The following is a 19,354-nucleotide window of genomic DNA, read 5'->3' as shown; positions in this document are numbered from 1 at the left end:
AGGTCCCATTTCAATCACAATTTTATTATAGCGACAAATATGAAATTCTCTCTGCCAATAAAAATACTGAATTTGATGCACTTCTGTGCAAAATTCATGGCCTTGAAAAATATTCTGCAAGCTGTCACCCCCAAGGACCATAATGGATTTGTCTTTAAAGAAAAATGTTTACAGTATGAATTACCAAATATATGTTATGTAAGTTTTCACATTTTAAATCAAGAAATACAAATTATTTTTCTTACTGCCATTTATTGATAAAATTCACAGTAAGTGGAATTTTGAGACGCTCCTTAATCAAGTTTTATAATAATGAAATACATTTTAAGTATTTTTTCCTACCAAAACAAATGTGAATTTCTTTCTTACAGTGTATATTATGAATTGATATGTTGAATTTTATAAGGCCCAAATTAATAATCATTAAACTAAAATCTCTTATTAAATTGCTCATAAAATATAAACACATATATATTAATAATCAATACTAGTAAAAAGTAATAACTTCAATTTTAGCCTTTAAGCAATAAGAAAATAGTTTATTGATTTTCATTTATTTTTAATAAGTCAGGCAAAAATAATAACTAGAAAAACAGGGTGCTTTTCTAGATTTAAATCTCCGTTGGAGTGGATTTTCTAAAAAATAATTCTTGAGGAATAAAACAACTGCTAAATTTTATTTCTGATTAAAATAAAGTTTGAAATAAACAGATATATTACTGATCACATCCTTCTTATCTTCACAGAGGTACTCACCTTTTTTTACTTAGAGAAAAAATTGAGAATAAGCTATCCAATGAAGAATAATTTCTACTAACCTTCATAATTCACCAAAACCAGACTGCTTCTGTGTCTCTAAAAAAGGAAGCAAGACACTGGATGCAAAGCTTCAACAAACTATTATTACACTCTTCTCTAGTCCATTAAAAGAAAGTAATTTAATCAGTCTATAGTTTCTCAGGAAAATCTCATTCAGAGAAATTTTATGGCCAGCTATCTAAATAGTAAATACCTATTATCCTCACAAAATGACTTTTTGCTTGCCAAGGGCAAACCCATTGCTGTTACTGTAGAGCTCTGCCAGAGAAACAAGAAGTTAAAAAGGTTATAAAGATACCATTAACGTCATGGGACTGTCTTGTCAGGACTCAAAAATGCTTAGTAATTGAGGGTTTTATTCAAAGGGTATTAGCACCCATATAAACAGTGCAGTTAATATGATGCTTTAGGCTTTATTTTGTTACAGCCCAGGAAAATCACCTACAAACAGCTGAACACTGTAAACGTATCTGCTGGAGAGCACAACTCATTTTATCATCTGGTTCTAGCTTCAGTCTTTGAAGAAAACGTCAATAACATATGCACACCTTAAAGGCAAATCTAGATCCAACCAATGAGAATAAAAACAGGATAAATGATAACTAATGGGTCCCGACAGCATGTGCCTTTGATGTAAGTATGAGGGGAAGCAAAGGGCAAATGCTCTTTATTTAATTTATATCTTCTAATTTAAAAAGAAACTGCTACAACATAGCTTACATTACTGTTCATTAATATACAAAATTATGAGTGGTCAGATTGAAACAACAGACAATAAGAAGCATAAAATAATTCTACTTCTATCATATTAGTTGTTAATCCATTGATGATTTACAGGAAGAAATTTGCTTGCTAATTTTTTGATTTTGGGGCTACTGGACTAATTACATAGAAAATATTCTCCTAAATTTTTTTAAATTTAGGAAATATATAATACAGCTTTTGAAGTTACTCACTGGCAGCTCTAACAATTATACAAACAATAAGCCTTTAAAGAAAATCTTTAAAGATTTACTTAAGATTTTGAATATCAATTATACTGTGCCTGTACTTCCTTTTCCTCAGATCATCGTCAGTATAAATATGGATATACAAAGTTTATAGAAAGTAGCCTGATGAGGGGCCAGCCCAATGGTGCGGCAGTTAAGTTCTCAAGTTCCGCTTCGGCCTTCCAGGGTTCGCTGGTTCAGATCCCAGGTGCGGACCTATGTACTGCTTGTCAAGCCATTCTGTGGTAGGCATCCTACATATAAAGTAGAGGAAGATGGGCACGGATGTTAGCTCAGGGCCAGTCTTCCTCAGCAAAAAGAGGAGGATTGGCAGCAGATGTTAGCTCAGGGCTAATCTTCCTCAAAAAAATAAAATTAAAAAAAGTAGCCTGACGAGGGACTGATGTTCTGCTTTCAAGAAATCAAAATGAGCAGAATAGAGAAAAAGCTCCCACTAAGATATTTTCCGACTGGGGAAGAAATTGGATGGTCTAATTTTAAGGGCAGCATATGTCAAGTGAATGAGGAAGCAGAGAAGTAATCAAACTCTAGCTACGGTTACTCAAGGTAGATTCCACTAACCCAAGCAAGCCTGCTGGGAAATGCCTTCCTGCCTTCAAAGCCCAGCTCTGACATCACCTCCTCCATTCACTTTTCCAAGACTACGCCCATATTCCTTTTCCTCTGCACCTTGTATTTTTTACACCTTGTATAAATTCTGCCATTACACTTAGCACAGTGAGTGTCTCCAGATAGGGAGTGGGAACTGTTTATTTCTATAGACTTAGCACCTGTCATGTTATCTACGCATATAGCGAGGGTTCAAACATTTTCATTAAAGTGGCAATTAAGCCATGATCTTATTTGAACTGAAATTCAAGGTGATTTGTTTCCGTAAACTGGCCAAAGACCTTATCACATAGTTTCCAGTGGCTCTCCAGACCTCTATTTATCATATACAATTACTAAACATAAACATCTTACATATCGCGGTTACTTCACTCAAAGGCAAATCTAAAGTGATTCAGAAATGATGCTTCTTGAATCTACACACGTAGTTAAGCTCATTAAATGCTTTATTTGTTAACAGGGAAAGAAGTTATAGATCCTGATCTTAAAGAAGCTATACAAATTATCAATCCTTAAGTTTAGGAAGTAAAAGAGAATACTCAGAACATGCAATTTCTTAGCCATTTTCTTTTAGTTATGCAATCTAATTTTCACCCAGATTTCTCTTTCCTCTTCCAAACCATAAGTAACAAAATAAATGAATAAATAAAAAAGGAAATAAATGGTGAGAGAAGTCGTTCTATGGTGTCAAACTGGAAAAACAGATTTCACTACCACTGGGACTGGGGGAATGCTGTGAGTAGAAACAGGGAGAGGGTTTTCTATCTGATGATATTCTCTTTCTCTGAAAATTCAATCAGATGGGAATCAGGAGACATCTTTGCCAATTATATGACTCTGTAGTACATCTTTACAAAAGATAAATTCTAGTATTTGCTAGCAAATCTGATGAAATATCTTTGAGATTCCATCAGTTAGAATAAGATTAGTAAATTAATTGTGGATGTCCTTTATCAATGTTTCATCTGTTCCTTATTATCCTGTTTTTGAAGGAAGACTGTTTGACTATCTATTTTTTTTTTTTAAACAGGGAAAGATTCACCCTGAGCTAACATCTGTTGCCCATCTTCCTCTTCCCACCCCCTCCAAAGCCCCAGTGTATGCTGTATATCCTAGGTGTAAGTCCTTCTAGTTCCTCTATGCGAGCCGCCGCTACAGAGTGGCAACCGACAGAAGGGTGGTGTGGTTCCTTGACTGGTAAATGAACCTGGGCTGCAGAAGCAGTGAGAGCGCCGAATTTGAATCACTAGGCCCTCAGAGCTGGCTCTAATTTTTTAAATTTCAAAATTAGTACTTGCCTAATGGAAGAAAATAATCACATAATATAGGAGTATATAAGGTAAAATCTGGAAGCTTCCACTCTTATTCCTATTTTGCAGTGTGGCTAGCTGGTCCACTGCTTGGCAGGAGAGGAGGCACGTTACACAATGGATCAGAACAGACTCTAGAGCCAGAAGTTTTCTAGAATGTTCTGCAATAATGAAAACGCACTATATTTGTGCTGCCCAAATAAGTCAGCTTCTAGCCACATGTAGTTATGAAGCACTTGAAATGTGGCTTGTGTGAATGAAGGAATCAATTTTTAGTTTCATATACTTTTAATTTAAATTTAAATGTAAATAGCCACATGTTACTAAAGCCAGCTCCAGCCTTTCCCAGCTATGTGACCTCAGGCAAGTTACTTACTACTTCTATGCCTCAATTCTCCCTTCTTTAAAATGGGGATAATAGTAGTATTTATCTCATAAGACTGTGCAGTAAGGATTAAATTACACTATCTATGTAAAAATTTTAGAAGTGCCTGAAACCTGATAAACACTCACTCTTTTCTAAGTTCATAAGATATATATATATAATCCAAATACATATAATATATACACACACACATATATATACACACATAGAAAAATATATGGAGCATTTTGTTTTTAAAAATAGGCTCGCACTACTGTCACTATTCTGAAAATTAATACTTTCAATGAACAATGTACCACAGACTCCTTCCATGTCAGGACATGGAAATATTTACTAAACACTTGGTGTGTGTTCATTACGATCCCAGGTGCCTGGGATACAGTCTTGAGCAAGTTAGACATGATCCCAACCTTTACAATAAATAAAAGAATTAGGTCGTGATAAGCAATGGGAGAAGGGATAGCTACTAAAGATTATAGTAGACAGGCAAGGCTTCTGTGAAGAGGTGAGCACTTTCTTCCATTATCACATAATCCATGGCTCACTCCTCAGCGAAGGGGCTCACACTGTCCTGAATTTTAATGTATCCTACAGACTCATGCTGCCTTGAGAGATGGGTACTCCCTCACACTGCCCATCTCTCACCTCCTCCACTGCTCTTCTCACTCCCACTAGAGAGCCTCACTGAATGCCTAATACTTCCTGCTCTCCCCCGCCTCCAGTTCACAGCTACCAAGTCATCTGGTAAACAGACGCCACTCCTAAACTTCACCCAATCTCAGTACCCTTCCAACTCCCAATGGCACTGTATCAGGAGCCTCATCTCCTCTCTGAACCTCACATTATTCCTAAACTTCCTACTTTCTCTAAAATTCTAGACCAATTTCTACATATCAGCTTAATCTAATTTTTCTATCTCCTTCAGACCAATTCTGAATCTCACGGGGTGACATTTAAGATGAGTTCCTTCATATAAGACAGCCTTGGAGAGACTAGAGATGGAGAGAAATACGATGGAGAGAAGGAAGAGAGAAGAGTAAGTTCAAAGGCTCTGAAGTGGGAAAGAACTTACTGCATCTGAGGGCTTGAAAGACAGACTGTGTGACTGGATCATACTAGTAATTTACTTACTGTTTCCATTATTAGTGGACATTAAAGTTGTCTCCAATTTTTCACTACAACATACAATGCTGTGATAAACATCTTCTACATACGTCTTTGAGACATGTATTAGTATTTCTATAGAATGTTTTCTAGAAATAGAATGCTGGGTCATTTAAATTTTGGTAGGCATTGCCAACTCACTGGCAGAATGACTTAGTGAACCTGAGGCCAAATGGTTTTCCATCTCTGTATGTATGAGTGCACACACACACAGTGCCTACAACAGTATAATCTGAAGATGAAATTAAAAATACATAGATATTACAAGTATGGGGACAAAAGGAAGACAGACCACTTTCACAGTAGGATCGGGGCACCCAGCTGGAAGGGGAAATACTCCTTCCTCCCTCCTTTGTGACCCTACATTCTATAGATACAGAAAGAAATGCTCAGGGAAATCAAATGACTAGGCTATAATAACAATGAATATGCAGAGAAATTGGGCCATTTTCATTTGGCAGAAAAAGCATAGAAGAGTTGGAACTCAAATACCAATTCCTACAATATTTCCAAAGTCAAGGAAAAAGAAAGTTGGTGATGGATAACTTCAGTTATAAAAATGTTGTGTTGATATTCCATTCACTGAATACAAAATTTAATTGCTTAGTTATTTCTTTTACACTAGAATAGCAATGAGAAGTAAATGACAGCAAAACAAGAAAATCACTCCAATATAGCAATATTTTCCTAACATGTAAATAGACTTAAAATGTCTATATGTAGATAAACATCTATTTTCAGATAATCAGTCTCAAAAATGTCTCAATAGGTAATTTTTTATAATAATGCAAAATTAATGAACTGTGAATTAAGCACACACCCCCTATGCCTGCCCCATAAGATAAACGGAAAGAACCTACAAGGTTTCACCACACCACTACCACCACCTGTATACTCGACATAAACCTGTCTGTTCTGCCTTATTGATTTTTTAACTCACACTCAGCCTAAACTGTCAATTTTCTTGAGAAGATAATAATGTCAACATACACACCTGATAAAATGCGGTAACAAGCACTCTGTAACCTATACAGAAGACCTATCTGTAACTATTTATATGGTGATTAGAATTCTAGTTTTCAGTAATTCAATATTTCTATAATATTTCTAAGTATTGAAACATCAGTATTTTTCCTGACGTGATACTGTTTTTCCATTACTTTTAAAAATCTGACGTGTGATTTGTGTTTTGAGATGCCTCCAGAAAGTTATGTTTTGCATTAGAATCCAACAGCAGAAAGCAATTCGGCCACAGACAAAGCTCCTCCCCCCCATCTCCATTTTACAACTCTTCTAAGGTATTAGTATTTGAAGTCTCATTTCCCAGTTATTGGGTTATTGTATTACTAGCGAGATGGAGCAATTTGAGTTTCCTCTACGGCCAGTTTGGGTCTCGTTTACTTCCAGGGTCTCTGAGAAAGTCCTCTTAGAATTGAAGAGGGTTGGGCTTCCTTAGGAAAAATGGTAAGAGATGGGTTGGGGGTGTCTTAGTCAGTTCAGGCTGCCATAACAAAATACATAGACTGGTTGGCTGAAACCACAGAAATTTATTTTCTCACAGTTGTGGAGACTAAAAGTCCAAGATCAAGGTGCCAACATGTTGGTTTCTGGTGAGATCTCTTCCTGGCTTGTAGACAACCACCTTCTTGATTTGTCCTCACATGGCAGGGTGGAGGTGGGGGTGCAAATTCTCTGATGTCTCTTCTTTGAAGGACACTAATCCCATCATGAGGGCCCCACCCTAATTACTCATCTAAACCTAATCATCTCCCAAAGGCCCCATCTCCAAATGCCATTACGCTGGGGGTTAAAACTCCAAAATATGAACTTGGGGGTAGCTGGACACAATTCAGTCCACAGCAAGGGGCTGAAGAGAGACAGTGGGAAGCTACAGGCCTACTCCAGTCCCCTCCTGGATCCTGCCCACTCCCCTTCCTCCAGTGCAACCTTTCCACTGTTCCCCTCCCTTTTTGCTCTTCCAGGGTCAAACCCACTTTCTCAGGGCCTGACCCCTCCTGTCCAAGAGAATTTATTTTAACTATGACCTCCTCCCCAAATCATCCCACAGAAAACAGAGAAACTAGAAGGACGAAGAAATGTCCTTCGCCAGCCCTGGTCTTTTCTCAGGTGAAATGCATCTGAGGACAAATTACAGATGAAAATCTCACTTTCAAAAGCAAATATTGTTAAAACGGGTATTTCAGAATTATACAAAATAAAAATGCCCATACTGTTAATGCCATTTTGCTCTGTTACTCAATTACCATCTTTGTGCTACATTAATTAACTTAATTATAGACATACAGTGGGCACTAAAAATAATTTTAGTTCATACTCCTTCCTCTTCCCCTCCATTACATTCTGCTTCATTCCTTCAGACTACTTTGCCAAAGTGGCTCTTTGGCAATCTTTTCTGTGGTACTTGCCTTTTGTTTCTGATTCCTCTGTGTCTACAGAACTGCGTTGGCTCTGCAATGCATTCTAAACTCCACAGAAGTAAATTTTCATGCATGAACTCCAAAGATATATTTAGACCTCCCAAGATGTAGGTTTAAAAACTTGCTAAGAATATAGGCTTTGGAGTCAGACTGCCTAAGTGTGAGTACTGACTCTACTACTTAAGGCGCTGTGTGACTTTGGGGAAGTTATAGTACCTCTCTAAGCCTCAGATTTTTTAACTGTAAAATAAGGATATACCCTTGCTTCTCTTAGAGGGTTGCCATTAGGACTAAGTGTTATATGGAAAGCATTTACTACAAAGCTTTGCACATAGGAAACAATCAATACATGTTAGTTTTATGACAGTTCCTTAAGGTAATCCTAAATAATGATTTTTTTCTCTGTACTGATGAGAATAAATGGGATTAATAAAATACAGCCCTCTCCCCACCCCCACTCTCAAAAAAACTCCTAAGGGGGGAAAATGTAACTCCTGCAGAATCTCTTGCTCAAAGTCTCCTTATTAAGAAATTATAGTGACTTCTTTTATATGCTTCTATTAGAGAATAGAATCTAGAATCTTAATTTCCAAAATGAGGTAAGAAGGTTGTGTTTTACTTCATCACAGAACCTTCAACAAACGAAGAGAATCTGAACTCTGTAACCCAGGTGCCCTCTCAGATCCTGGTCATGGGTTACAAACAAACCTCTATGTCTGCCCTTTTGTTCAGATGGTATACCAACTTAGAGGTCCTTGACTGCACGGTCATCCCAGATCCCATTGTCGGCAGAAGGCTGGAAGTACTACCAGCACTGCTTTATAGAGGAAGTAAAGATCAGGAAAAATCTTCTAACAGACCTTTTTCTCTGACGTCATAAAACTTTAGTCTCATTAAGAGTAAAGCAATCAAAGTAAGGCCTAGCTTGAGAGGAAAATCATTCCTAATTTTGGAGGATCTTAAGACCTTTGGGAAAATGAAAAAAAAAAAAAAAGGCTCTCTCCTTTCTCCTTGCCCTGTTCTAGTTATCATGATCATTTTCTGCTCTAAGTTAAATGAAATAATGTAGGTGATGTGCCCAGCATAATATCTGGTGTTAGTTTCCTTTATTTTCCTAACAAAATCAGGATATGCATATGAGAAAAATGGGCGGATCACTAAAATTTACGTGGTAAAAAGGAAATCAGAGAGATTTTTCCAAAATCTTTTTTTTTCATTCCCGACAGCATGTTGCTTCCATCTTCCCTAATTAAAGAGGCATTTATGTCAATTTACTTCACAACAAAGACTATAAACCCTACTTATCTGGCTTGGAAACTCTATTAATCAGATGGATTCTGACAAAATCAATGTTTTCAACTTTTAAAACCCACTCCCTACCTCACCCCCAAATTAAACAACAACAACAACTTGGCCATATTTGAGGTCCATAGTTTCTTCATAAGAGTCTATCAGTCATATAATGTAACCTCAAGCAGGTATCTCACTACAAGGCCCATGTTAACAACAGTTTAGTTGCATTAGTCTATAAAAGAGCTTTTCTAAGGTGGAACTCTTATTCAGACTTTATAGTGACAATAAATTAGGTAAACAGGGATTTCCATTACTCCAAAACTGAATGTGTTAAATAAGTAAGGACTACATACAATTCTAAAATAAATATTTAAAATTACTGAAACTTTTTAAAATTTAAATAAAATGTTAGAAATTCATACATTATACTTTTCCTATTTTAATTTCTTTCTTAATAAACGAAGAAGTTCTAGTTTAAAAAAAATCTAAATAATGGCTCATTACCCTGAAAGAGAAAGATGATATCCACAAAGTTAAAAGATGCTAGACTCCTTAAAAAAAAAGCCTTTCTAAAGCATATAATGTATATGCTTTCTAAAATACGTAATTCCTTAAAGAATTTATCTACTCAATACCTTGTAATCATCTCTAAATCTAATGGGACATAAGCGCATTTCATCAGAGATGAAACTCTTCAATGACTGCTAAAATGAGAATCAAAAAATTATTATAATCTAGTAGTTTGGCCTGTAGCAAGCATTAATCAGAAGTCATAATAAATCCACATGCTTCTTTAGACAGCACATTAGTCAAACAGTTTTCTATGATAACGACATTGACTAATGGGCTCTGAGTTAGAAGGGTCAATCATAAACTCATCAAATGCTTCATTTAATTTCTTAATTTGGACAAACACAATTTGTTTATGGGAAAGATATCAGGTGTTCGTGAATGAATAATGGCTATGAAACCAAACTCCATTAATCAGCTCATGATTACAAATGACTTAGAGATTGTTTATTCTAATTTCATTCATTTGGGTCAACAAAGAAAACATGAGCAAATGAAACCATTTGGAAAAAAATGGCACACTTATTTCTCCATATTTAATAAGGCAATGATAAATACTCTTTCAAAAACTATATCTAAAGGACCTTATTACTCAGGTTGATACCATTCCTTTTTACAACTGAGTTCTTAATGCCTACGATTTATAAAGAGACCAGGTAAGAAAAACCAAAAACCAAAAACCAAAATACTATACTCCTCAATGCTACTAAGGCTGCTCTCATTTTATAAGATCTCCCTCTGATTCCTCAGGCAGAGGGAGCTACTCCTATGTTTCTACTGCACTTCGTAACTTTGCCTACCACATAGTAGGGTCTCAAATACTTGCAAAACAGATGAACGGTTTATAGTACTATGTGATATTGTTAAGTATTTGTTTGGACAGCTCCATCCTACACTACACTGTGAGTTCCAAGGGGGCAGAAATAGTGTGTTAGGAATCTTTGTACTTCCATTGCACAATTCACTTTTATTCAAACAGATTCTAAGGAAAAGTACTCTATTGTGTAAAATTCTGATTCAGTAAATTTAGTGACAGTAAAATTTGGAGTGTTCTGCGTTATTTTGAAAGTACATGAGAACAATCGACTAAGGAAGAAACAAGTGTCATTGTGTTTTAATTACTGAAAGACATCTGTTCTCCCTTTATCTTCTTTCCTTTTCTACTGTAGTAAATGGCACTTTGGGTAATGGGGCTTCTCGTTGGGCTATCCAAGACTGCTGATGCTCCAGCAGCCATCGGGTGCTGCACTGGCCAAGCTTGCTTTGTCCCTCCTGTCCTACTGATGGGTTGGTGAAGAAACTTGTTTGATATCTATTCCTGATTCCTCACCTGATTCTCTTATTTCAGCTCTTAGTCCTGACCTGTTGTGTCTAGATTAGGGAAAATAAAAAATTATTTTTACTAATATAAAATAAAAATTCCTATGATGAGTAGGCTACTTCATAAAGAAACTAGTACACAAATAAATCTTTTATAAATAAAATACATAAGATATAATTTATGACCTCCTTTATTTAAAAACAATTAATGTTTCCCAGTTATAAAACTTTCCATAAAGTTTTTTTTTTTAACACTAAATTAACTGTAAGAAAGGCATACCCCATGCACCTGCAAATCCAGGGAATAAATTTCATGATGTAACTCCCTGGAGCTAACCTACTGAACTTCCAACATGTAGATTACCTGTTTGTGATTGCTATCTTTCTACAACGCATTATAAACTTGCACACTGTCTGTAAACTTTTCAATTAAAACAGAAATACAAGCTTTTTTTTTTTAAAAAAAAAAAACAAAGAACTGCAGAAAAACAAAATAAATGTGTACCACCATTACTCTCCTCCTCACAGTTTGGTGGATATTTTTCCAGGGCTTTTTCTATGCATTTTAAACACACACACACACGCACATTACAAAAAATATATATATGTCAGGGGCCAGACTGTAGCTTAGCGGTTAAGTTCGGCATGCTCCGCTTCAGCAGCCTAAGTTCAGTTCCTGGGCACAGACCTACATCACTCGTCAGTGGCCATGTTGTGGAAGTGACTCACATACCAAATAGAGGAAGATTGGCATGGATTACTTAGCCCAGGGTGAATTTTCCTCAGGAAAAAAAAATACACACACACACACACAAACATCATCCTACACTTTTGCTTTTGCATGCCGCTTTTTTTCTATTAATGATTCCACTGACATCTTTCTTTGTTAGTCAACACATACAGCATTTTGCCTAATTTCCATGTCTTCTTAAATAGAGTTTTGTTGAACTTCCTTCATCCTTTCCTTGATGACTTAGAGCATCATTATGAATACCAAAACATCAAGCAAAGTTTGGTATGTAAAACAGCAATGTCCTTTATGGGATCATGTACAGAGATATTGCCAGTCAGTAGACTCATAGTCTAATAGTTTTTGAGATGTTTTGTCTGCTATTTATAATTTGCCTGTCTTCCTTGTCAAGAATTATATGCCTAATCTGAGCACTTTAAATCTGGTAGAGGTATAAAAAGTAGGTATCCAGAAAAAATAAGGCATCAAAATCAGTGAAAAGGAAGAATTATTTAACAAATGGTGCTGGTACTGATTAGCTCTTTGCGTAGAAAAAAATTATCTGTCTTTAGCATCAACACTAAATTTCAGAAAAATTCAGGAGTTAATGATAAGATATTCATAGAAGTACAAAAACAATTACCAAAACAAAATATTGAATGTTCATTTAATAGCTGAAAAAGAAAGACTTGTGCAGTAAAGAATTCGGCCTGGCCCAAAGAGAGGTCTGGCTTTTGTCCTCAGCTCCTGGAAAGCCAGAGTAATTAGAGTCTTCATTATTCATGGTGGGCTACTCAGATCAAGTCTGATATTTCTGCCCATGAGGTAACTAAGGGTGAACCAGCCACACCCAACAGTATTAATATGGGGGCTAGCCATGCCCAAAACACTAATCACAGTAGTCCCCTGCTGTCTGTGGTTTCACCTTCCACGGTTTCAGTTACCTGCAGTCAACCATGGTCCAGAAGCAGATGTTCCTCCTTCTGATGTCCTGTCAGAAAGTCAGTAGTAGCCTAATGCTACATCACAGCACCTACATCAGTCACCTCACTTCATCTTATCATGCAGGCATTATATCATTTCACATCATCACAAGAAGGGTGAGTAGAGTACAATAAGATATTGCGAGAAAGAGAGACCACATTCGTATAACTTTTATTACAGTATATTGTTTAATTGTTCTATTTTATTATTAGTTATTGTTGTTAATCTGTTACTGTGCCTAGTTTATAAATTAAACTTTATCATAGGTATATATGTATAGGGAAAAAAGTGTATATAGGGTTCGATACTATTTGTGGTTTCAGGGATCCACTGGGGGTCTTGGAACATATACCTCTTGAATCAGGGGGGACTAGTCTATTTGATTAGAAGGTTGGGGCTTTGGGCCACATGATGTCAGTCCAACCTCCTGGAAGACGGTAGGGCTGGAGATTGAATTCAACCAAATAAGCAATGAATCAATCAATCATGCCTATGTAATGATGCCTGGATAAAAATCTCTGCACACTGCAGCTTAGCTGAGCTTCCTGGGGTAGCAATACCCCATGATTACTGTCACATATTGATGCCAGGAAGGTGACACATCTTAAGGAAGACAGCAACTTCCTTTGGAACCCTCCTAGAATCAGCCCTATGTATCTCTTCCATCGGCTGGTTCTAATTTGTATCACTTCCCTGTAATGAACGTGACTATGAGAATAACAGCTTTCAGGGACCCCTCTGAGTCTTTTTGGTGAAGCTTGATCAAATCTGAGGGTAGTTTTGGGAAAGAGCTGGACTTGCAATGGGGGTCAGAAGTCTTGGACAGACTTAGCAATCTGGAGGACTGTGCCCTTAACCTTAAAATTTGGCTAACTCCAGGTAGTTTTCTAACCTTAAAGGCAATGAAAGATAGATGAAAAGAATATGGTTAAGTAAAAGATTAATAGAGTTAACCAAATAAAAATTTTAAAATTCTACATGTTAAAAATTAACAAATAAGATTAAAAAGGACAACATCCTAGGAATAACACATAAAACTAAGACAGATACAAAGATTGATAAGATATTAAGAACAGAGAAAAGCCAACAGGAAAAACATTAAGCACCTACAAGAGTTAACAATGAAAGGACATACACTTACAAAATAATTAAAGAGCAAACACATGGTACTAATCACAAAGTGATATGATAGAGTTTACACCATACTACTCTTTATATCAATAAACGTGAACAGGGTCAACTCACCTAATAAACAGATTCTCAAATTAACTTACAAAAGCAAGATCTAAATATATGCTGTATACAAGAGACACACCAAAAACAAAATGATTCAGAAAATCTAAAAATAAAAGAGATGAGCAAAAATATACAAGGCAAAGGGGAACAATGTAGCAGGATTTGGGATCCTGATATCAAAGTAGATTTCAAGCCAAAAAACATTAAATGGGACATAGAAGGACATTTTGCTAAAGGATATAATGCTAAAAGCAGCAACAACTCAAGATGAAGATATTCTAGTTACTAATATCTATGCACCAAATACCATAGCAATTACTTTTATAAAGTAGAAACAACAGAATATGCAACAAAGCATAGACAGAAACAGGCTAACGATAAGACATATTAACTCACTTTCAGTATAAGACTGTAAACTAGACAAAAAATAAAGGGAAGGATATAGAAGAGCTAAAAAAACTGTAACAAATAAGGTAAATCTTTATAAATACATATCAAACTTTATAATCTGCAATTAGGAAATATACTTTTCTCTCAAGCGTACATGGAATACTCACAAAAATTTTTTAAAAAATCATAAAATAAAGTAGAAAATAAAGTAGAAACATTACAAAAACCACTCTCTATTCAAAACACAATAAAACTAGAAATTAATAACAAAGTCAAATGGCAAAAAGGCCCCTTAACCTGAAAATTCAATAACTCCTAGGTCAAAGGGGAAAGAAATCCAAATCAAAGAATTCCCAAAAAATAAGAAAACACTATGCTCAGAATGTACAGGATATGTTTATAGCAATAATCAGAGAAAAAGTGAAAGCCTTAATAACAATAAAAATAAATGAGTTAAATTCCCAACTCAAAAAGCTGGAAAATGAACAAGCAAACTGAAAGAAAGTACAAGGAAGGAAGTAATAAAAGCAAAGAAATAAGGAAGTAATAAAATAAAAGGAAGAAATAAAAGGTTGGAAAACAGAAAAAAAAAGATCTAATTAATAAATCATCAAAATTCTGACTCTTTTAAAAAATAAAATATCTGACAAAGAGAAATATACAAAACAAAAATTAAACAGGAGAAAATAATCACTGAAAGAGAAAACTTCTTTTCTCTTTCAAAGAGACTTCTTTGCAGATTTTTACACAAATAGATTTGAAAACATAGATGAAATGGATAATTCAATAGTAAAATCCACTTTGCCAAAATTAAACTTTTTAGAGATTATAAAGCTCACATAGATCAAGTTTCATAGAGGGAACAGAGAAAGTTATCAACTACAAAAAAGAAACCAGGTCCATACTGCTTCATAGGGGAAAATCTACTAAACTATCAAAGATAGTTCTAATGCTGTGAAAACCATTCCCAAGCATAGAAAATGAGACAAACTTCCACATAGTTTTTATGAAGCAAGTATAACACTGATATCTAAACCAGATAAAGGTAACAAATGCAAAAAGAAAATTATGGGCCAATACTACATATGAATATTAATGCAAAAACTAAATAAAATATTACAGTACAGAATGCAACATTACATTAAAAAATAAAACACCATTAAGAAATAGAATTCATTATAGGTTGTGTAAGGGTGATTTTATTAAGAAATCCTTAGAAATGATATAGCATATTAAAAGATCTAATGGTATCAACAGATGCAGAAAAAAACATATGACAAAATACAACATCCATTCATGATAAAAATACTCAATAAACTAAGAATAGACAGGAACTTCTTCAACTTGATAAAGAATATCCACAAAAAACCTACAGCTAACATCATATTTAATGGTGAGAACCTGAAGCTTTCCCACTAAGATTACGTACAATGCAACAATGTCCCCTCTCATCACTCCTTTTCAACATCATACTAGAAGTCCTAGTAAATGCAATAAGACAAGAAAAGCAAATAAAAGATATGCATATTGGGGAGGAAGAAATAAAACTGTCTTTGTTTGCAGATAACATGATCATCTATGTAAAAAATCTGAAAGAATCGATGAAAAGACTCCTGGAGTTAATAAGCAATTATAGCAAGGTTGCAGGATATAAAGTCAATAAACCAAAGCCAATCGTTTTCCTATATATCAGCGATGAACAAGTAGAATTTGAAATAAAAACACAACATTTACATTAGCATCCAGAAAAACAAAATACTTAAGTACAAATCTAACAAAATATGTGCAAGATCTATATGAGAAAAACTACAAAATTCTGATGAACAAAATCAAAGAACTACTAAATAAAGGGAGAGAAATTCCACGTTTATTACAGAAAGACTCAATATTGTCAAGATGTCAATTCTTCCTGTCTTGATCTATAGATTCAATGCAATCCCAATGAAAGTCCCAGCAAGCTATTTTGTGGATATCAACAAACTGGTTCTAAAGTCTATATGGAGAGGCAAAGGACCAAGAATAGCCAACACAATATTGAAGCAGAAGAATAAAGTTGGAAGACTGATGCTACTCGACTTTGAGACTTTCTATAAAGCAACAATAATCACGACAGTGTGGTATTAGTGAAAGAATAAACAAATAGGTCAATGGAACAGAACAAAAAGTCCAGAAATAGACCCACATAAACACAGTCAACTAATCTTTGATAAAGGAGCAAAAGGCAATACTATGAAGAAAAAACAGTCTTTTCAATAAATGGTGCTGAAGTAGCTGGACATCCACATGCAAAAAATAAATAAATAAATTCAGACACAGACCTTACACCCTTCACAAAAATTAACTCAAAATGGATGACAGCCCTAAAGGTAAAACACAAAATGATAAAACTCTTAGGAAATAACATAGGAGAGAACCTAGATGACCTTCATTATAGCAATGACTTTTTAGATACACGAACAAAGGCATGATGCACAAAAGAAGTAATTGATAAGATGGACTGCATTAAAATTATAAACTTCTGCTCTGCAAAGGACCATGTCACGAGAATGAGAATATAAACCACAGACTAGGAGAAAATATTTGCAAAAGACACATCTGAAAATGAACTATTATCTAAAATATACAAAGAACTCTTAAAATTCAACAAGAAAATGAACAGCCTGATTAAAAAATGAGTCAAAGACCTTAACAGACACCTCACCAAAGAAGATATACAGACAACAAATAAACATATGAAAAGATGCCATTAGGAAATTGCAAATTAAAACAAGATACCACTACACACCTATTAGCCTATTAGAATGGCCAAAATCCAGAACACTGACAACACCAAATGCTGGCGAGAATGTAGAGCAACAGGAACTCTCATTCACTGTTGGGAGTGCAAATGGTACAGTCACTTTGGAAGACAGTCTGACACTTTCTTACAAATCTAAACATACTCTTACTATATGATCCAGCAATTGCACTCCTTGGTATTTTACCCAAAGGAGTTGAAAATTTATGGCCACACAAAACCTGCACATGGATGTTTATAGCAGCTTTATTCATAATTGCCAAAACTTAGAAGCAACCAAGATGTACTTCAGTAGGTGAATAGATAAATTGTGGTACATACACATAAATCGAGTATTCTTCAGAGCTAAAAAAAAGGAGCTATGAAGTCTTGAAAAGACACGGAGGAATGTTAAATGCATATTAGTAAGTGAAAGAAAACAATCTGAAAAGCTTACATATTGTATGATTCCAACTATATGATAGTATGGAAAAGGCAGAACTATGGAGACAATAGAAGGATTATTGACTGCCAGGGGCTGAAGGTAAGGTGGAGGAATGAATAGGTGGTACACAGAGGATTTCTAGGGCAGTGAAAATACTCTGTAATGCTGGATACATGTCATCATACATTTGTCCAAACTCATAGAATGCGTAAGAGCAAGAGTGAACCATAATGTTGTAATGCAAAACCTGGTCTTCCAGCGATTATGACGTATCAAGGTAGGTTCATCAATTGTCACAAATGTACCACTTTGGGTGGGGATGTTGATAATGAGGGAGGCTATGCATGTATCGGGGAAGGGTATATGGGAAATCTTTGTATCTTTCCCTTAATTTTGCTGTAAACCTTAAGTTTCTCCAAAAAAAAAACTGTCATAAAAATAATAAAATAAATTTAAAAAATTTTAAAGATTAAAAAAAGATCTAGTAAAAAATTCATATGGTTATCTCCATAGACGTTAAAAAAGCCTTTAGCAAAATTCAACACCCAATACTAAGACGGAAAAAAACCCCACTCAATAAAATAGTAATTGACAGATAACACACACATCTTGGTTGTGAAGCCAGCATTTTCCTTAATGGGGAAGAAAACAGAAGCATTCCCAATAAGATCAAGATTAAGGCAAATATACTACTATCTTCACTACTATTTAACATTGTACTAAAAGATATAAAAACTGGAAAAGGAGATAAGTAAAACATTTTCTATTTATAACAATATGTTAATATACTTGGAACACATGAGAGAGCCAATGTTAAAATCTGAAACAATAAAATATTTAGTAACGTAGCAGTTATTTAAGTAAATACTATATACGAAAATTAATAACTTTTATATTCATACATAATAATCAGATGACATAATGGTAGAGAAAATCCCATTTCCAATAGCATCAAAGGAATAAACATGACAAAACATGCAAAACCTAAATGAGGAAAACTGTAAACCATTCTTCTGATCCACAGGCGGACACGTTATCCATTGTGCCACTGGTCCGCCACTGTAAATTATTCTTGAAAGTCACAAAAGTAGACTTGACTTAATGGAAAGATATTCTTCATACCTGGATAGAATATCTCAATATCTCAAATCATTAAGATGTCACATCTGTCTAAATTCATTTATAAATCTAACACAATCCCAACAAAAATGCCAACAGGCGGTTTTACGGAGCTAAACTGATACTAAAGTTCAATGGGAAAAAAGTACAACTTTTTACATAGAATATACATTACCTTGATCATCACAAAAAAATGTACACGAACTATTTATAAAGTGGAAATAATTTCTGATGTCCTATATGCAGATTAACCTCACTACAAATGAGTAATCATGGTGCAGGCAATTTTGTAGATAGTGATGTTTTCTTTACCTTATGGGGTCCCAAGTCTCTCTCTTGGATAGGACAGAAGCAAATCTACCTCAAGATTACTAATTAGAAAAAGAGGTCTGGATTGAAGGGCAGCAGTGTCTTCACCAGCTTACAATATACAATGTTGAAGTAAACAAGTAAATGTTAAGACTATCTATTCTATGTTGTAAACATACTGCAGATGGGTGATTCTCATAATTTTTGATTTTTCAATCTTTCTAACTGAATTCTCTATATAGTGAGAGGAAAAAATTTTACTAAGCCTAAAATATGTAATTTCCAAGTAAAATTGACACCATCTTGATTCAAGAAGAAAAAAAATTCAGGTAACTCATTATTGGTCAACTAACAGATCTACATAGCTCCCAATTAAAAAATGAGCAGAGAATCTGAATAGATGTTTTTCCAAAGAAGACATACAAATGGCCAAAATGTACTGAAAAG

Source organism: Equus przewalskii, chromosome 18 (genome assembly GCF_037783145.1).
Source record: "Equus przewalskii isolate Varuska chromosome 18, EquPr2, whole genome shotgun sequence".
NCBI lineage: Eukaryota > Metazoa > Chordata > Mammalia > Perissodactyla > Equidae > Equus > Equus przewalskii.
Note: the sequence above shows the minus strand (reverse complement) of the source record.